Raw genomic sequence first — 5545 nt, 5'->3', positions numbered from 1 at the left:
ATATGTAAGTAGCAAATCTTTAATTTTTGCAACCATAACCAACATTTGCTAACGGGTCATTCCATTGCTACTGGTACAGTGGTGGCACCATATGTCATAGATTTTTTTTAAATTTTATTTGTAGAATCTCCCTGCAATTCTATGAAAAGTGATACCAATTTTACCGAAATTGGTCAAGTACTTTTTGAGATATCAGCGACTGAAAATTGGCTCTTTTTAGGCTTTTTCGTGATCGCTCATGCATAAAATTTAACTGAAAATTTTGTTTGACCTATTACGAAGGTGTTTTAAATGGTAACTTAAAAATTCCAATGCATATCAGTTCTCCGAAGTAGGCAGATTCTAAAAAGATATATTGTTGTTTGTTTTTGTATCACTACAGGCCACCAAGTGGCAAGTTTCACACATGATTATTTGTGAGCAGTCATGCATGACAAAACTTTGATCGGTTGTAGCGAAAAATACTCTACTTCGATTTTTCTGCAACTTAGCTTAAATGAAAGGTAATTTTGTTGGCTTTCTACCCTCCAAATATGAAGTGGGATATTTGAGTAGAAATTACAAAATTTCATTGCTTTGTAATAGATTACGAAAAAGCTTTATGACGCACTATTATAATGTATAATTATGAAATGTGATTGTCTGGTGATTCCAGGAAGTCAAAAAAACTTATAGAAGTCTGCTGGTACAGCAATGCACACTAGAAGCCAATACATAGACCAATAATTTCAATCAATGTATGGCGAAAATTGCCAATAATTTTAATGATTTGCGACTGAAAACTTTATGCACAATCAGCGCACAATACTACTTATACTAAGAGAGGAGGATTCTATACGATGACAAAGAGAAATATACTATACAATTTTAAGTACAAGTATATATGTATATTGGAAGACACCTCATATTCAAGTAACATATTACCAAGAGCTTAAATCTTTCGCAATGTTATTGCAAAGCACCGTCCTTCCTTCAGTTACACAATAATAACTGCACCATATGTTCCAAGTAACCCTTATTACTAAGTAATTACTAATAATACATCTAAAGATCTATCACTTAATAAGGTTGAAAATTTGATGGAAATAAACTTTGGTTTGATTATAAATCATGACTGAAACTAGCTGCAATTCACTCTGCTTCAAGTTACAAAAACTTATAAAGATGTGTGAGACCAGTCACACCACTTTTCAAAAAACAGGCTTCCATCAGACTTGGAGATTTGGTATTGTCCTCTTGATGTTAACAAAACATGACATGCAATCTGGCACAAAACATGGTCCAATGGAAAAAATATTGGTCTTGCCTTTGAGGCCAGTAATATGATTGAGCAGGTCTTTTTGGATGCATGCAGTAACAACTTGACATTTATACCATCATCTTTAGCAATAGAGACTATGCAGCCCATGTACCAGTCATGCTCATATATAAACTTGTGAAACATAAGCAACAGGAGAAAGCATTGGCATTTAAGGTGGTGTAGTTCTTTTACAAATTTTAGATTGCGCAGCAAATTCAAGGTCACAACTTGTCCTTATGTCGTATAAATCCTTCATTCAGTGGTTCAAATAGTGGAGTATAGTACCTTTTAAAGTCGGTCCAGACTAAAACCTATCTTGCAAATGGGAAGAAACTGATTTCATGTCCTTCGGAATCACTTCAAAACTAATAGTTGAAAAAGTTTGGCAACAAAAACACATATTACTGGCCTCAAAAGCAGGACCAATACTTTTTTCCATTTGATCATGTTTTGTGCCACATTGCATGTCATGTTTTGTTAACATTAATAGGACAATACCACATCTCCAAGTCTGATGGAAGCCTGATTTTAAAAAAGTGGTGTGACTGGTGCCACACATCTTTATAAGTTTTTGTAACTTGAGGCAGTATGAATTGCAGCTAGTTTCAGTCCTGATTTGAAATCACACCGAAGCTTATTTCCACCAACTTTCAACCTTAATGAGTGTTAGATCTTTAGATGTATTATTAATTAGTACTTAGTAATAATGGCTGTTTAGAACATACTGTACAGTTAATATTGTGAACTCAGGGGTCGGGAACCTGAGTTATGTATGGTTCTTTTGGTAAGGCCATATGGCTCTTTTGATAAAAGAATCTTGCTTGCAGATAAATGTAAGCTATCATTTCTCAGCATGATCTGAATAAAATTGCAAGCGGCCACAACCGCTTTCCTAACTCTATATTTTCTTTTTATTACTCATAGTACCAAATTTTTTTCCTTCTTCTAGCGAATCTCTTTATATTCGAAAGGCCCAATTCTTTTAACCGAACTCCGTAATCAAATTTGTGCAAACCTAACTAACTAAATTTAATGCACATTATGTTCTATCCTTTAAATGAGAACAAAATAAATGGCCTTGCACAATTTACTAGTTTTTGCCAACATAAAGCTAGATGTTTGTGGCTCTCATGAAAACACAAAAGAATATTTGACTATTATGGCTCCCTTAGTTAAAAAGGTTCCTGCCTCTGGTGTAACTGAATGAGGGGCAGTGCTTTGCAATAACATTGCTAAAGATTTAAGCTCTTGGTAGTCTGTTACTTGAATATGAGATGTCTTCCAATATACATATATACTTGTACTTAACATCGTATAATATCTTTCTCTTTGTCATCGTATAGAATCCTCCTCTGTGTTAGTATAAGTAGTATTGTGCGCTGACTGTGCATAAAGTTTTCAGTCGCAAAACATTACAATTAATAGCAATTTTGCCATACATTGATTAAAATTATTGGTCTATGTATTGGCTTCTAGTGTGCATTGCTGTACCAGCAGATTTCTATAAGTTTTTTTGACTTCCTGGAAGCACCAGACAATCACATTTCATAGTTATACATTATAATAGTGCGTCATAAAGCTTTTTCGCAATCTATTACAAAGCAATGAAATTTTGTAATTTCTACTCAAATATCCCACTTCATATTTGGAGGGTAGAAAGCCAACAAAATTACCTTTCATTTAAGCTAAGTTGCAGAAAAATCGAAGTAGAGTATTTTTCGCTATAACCAATCAAAGTTTTGTCATGCATGACTGATCACAAATAGTCATGTGTGAAACTAGCCACTTGGTGGCCTGTAGTGATACATAAACAAACAACAATATATCTTTTTAGAATCTGCTTACTTTGAAAAACTGATATGCATTGGAATTTTTTAGTTACCATTTAAAACACTTTCATAATAGGTCAAACAAAATTTGCAGTTAAATTTTACGCATGAGCGATCACGAAAAAGCCTCAAAAGGGCCATTTTTCAGTCGCTGATATCTCAAAAAGTACTTGACCAATTTCGGTAAAATTGGTATCACTTTTCATAGAATTGCAGGGAGATTCTACAAGTAAAATTAAAAAAAAATCTATGACATTGGGTGCCACCACTGTGCCAGTAGCAATGGAATGACCCTAACACTAATAAGCTAAAAATTGTTTTGGCTAAAGTCTATACTTTTATTGCAGATAGACAAAAGTTGGGTGTTTTAAACCTTAAAAACGAGCTTTTTGATATAAAGCCATAAAACTTGATTTTTTTCATTCCAAGGAAACATAGACACTATAACTTGAAAATAATTAATATCACATATGGTAGACAAACAGACCCAGATAGATACATAAGGCTGTACAGCAGTGTTTCCCAACCTTTTTTATACTAGTGCCCCCCTTGGGCTCTGTATTATTTCATATCGAAATATTTTTTCCTTACTGTTTTATAGTACAATTAGACCAAATAAGGTAAACAAAAAATTTGTAATTGGCATAGATATCTAATCTTTACAGTCTATGGCTGCCAGTCCTAAGAGTTATCCAGTCTTTTAATATCACTCAGGTGCAAAAAATAGTGGTGACTGGAGAACTTTTTACTTATCTAAATTTTGTGATGCACCTTGTACATTTAAGACAGCGATTTTCTACTGATGCTCAGTGGAACACTTAGTGATACATAAGAGATCATCTGGTGATCCGCTAGAACAGGGATGTCCAACCTTTTAACAGAATGGGCCGCAAATTGACTCTTTAAAATTTCCGATGGGCCGCAAAGCCCATTAAATGAAAGGGGTGACATCATAAAAGAACTTAATTTACAAACATTCGCTCTTTAAGAGTGAACTCGTGTGCAAATATGCAAGTGAAAGTCAAGAAATTAAGTTTACATGCCGTATTATGCCATGGTAGGACACATTTGGGCTGATATATTTCCTTAAAACGGTCCGCAAAAACACACACCTTGCTTAACAATGATGGCTACATTAGCGTTTGATGGCCGTTAAATGCAGCATTATACTCAATTATAGTCTCAGAAAAAATATGAGATTATGCTTTTCACAAATACTGAGCGTTCTACACGTTTTGATGATAGTCGAAACAATTGTTGTAAATAAAGGATATTAAGAGTGAAAATAAGTGGTGGGCCGCACGTAAGTATCAGGCGGGCCGCAATGTGGCCCGCGGGTTGGACATCCCTGCGCTAGAAATTTCTTAATTTGATATGGAACTCCAAAAATCACATGGAAAGAAGTGTATCATTATCACCAGGTTTAAATGTTTTATTGTGCTTGATCTAGTGTTGTGAAAACAAGACACAGTGTCAGTGGGTACACATAATAGGATTGTAAATGCATGGGCATGTTGCTGGTTAAGTAGAATAACAACCCAACTTTATCTTTTCACATCAGTGATAAAATATAGGGAGGAATTTTTAATGCCCTAATATTAATGAATGGTTCCGGGGCCCAATAAGGTTGAAAAGACTGATTAAGGGGTACACAATGTCGATTACATTGGAAAATTTGCTTAATACCTTTTTGATAAATCACCTGCACAAGTCAAACTTTCTAATCTGGTGGACAGTCTTGCATTCCCATATTAATCCAGACACCTTAGGCCACTGTGAAAAGTATGGCAAGTGCACCCGCAAGTTTTTTTTAACCTTTTAAAAGTGCACCCTGAAAAAAATCTCACCTGTACCCCAAATATGTAAAACGCTTGTGTGACATACGTTAACAGTGCATTTTTTGCAATACCTAACTACACACCCTCGATTCGCTAAAATTACAAAAAATATGTTGTTGTGTCGCGTTTGATTATGTAAGAAGATTTTTAATAAACATGATACGTTCATTATCGAAAAATCCGCAACTCAGTGGTTGCTACCTGCTGGGCCTAAACGCAGCTGTTACTATTTTTGTTATTACCGACATCAAGTGGCAGGTAAAACCTTGACTAAAAACCATTGCTAAAAACTAAGTGATCCCAAATGAGAAGTGTCGAAAAGATTTAGCAGCCTGCAGTGTCCTAATCCAAAGCGAAGACCACGCCACCCGATCCGTTAGAAATTAGTGCATTTCTAAGCAAAAAGGTCTACGATAATTAGGGCATCCAATGGCAGAAAAGTCTAGACTTTTAGACCTTGAGGTCCTGGCAATGCACTAATTTGGACCTTTAGGTAAACTCCCGGCGTAGATAAATTGAAAATATTCGCTGAACATTCACAAAAGATTACAAAAAGTAAAAAAGCCCAAACTCGGGTG

This window comes from Ascidiella aspersa, chromosome 1 (genome assembly GCF_963924565.1).
Source record: "Ascidiella aspersa chromosome 1, kaAscAspe10.2, whole genome shotgun sequence".
NCBI lineage: Eukaryota > Metazoa > Chordata > Ascidiacea > Phlebobranchia > Ascidiidae > Ascidiella > Ascidiella aspersa.
This window is presented reverse-complemented; position numbering follows the sequence as displayed.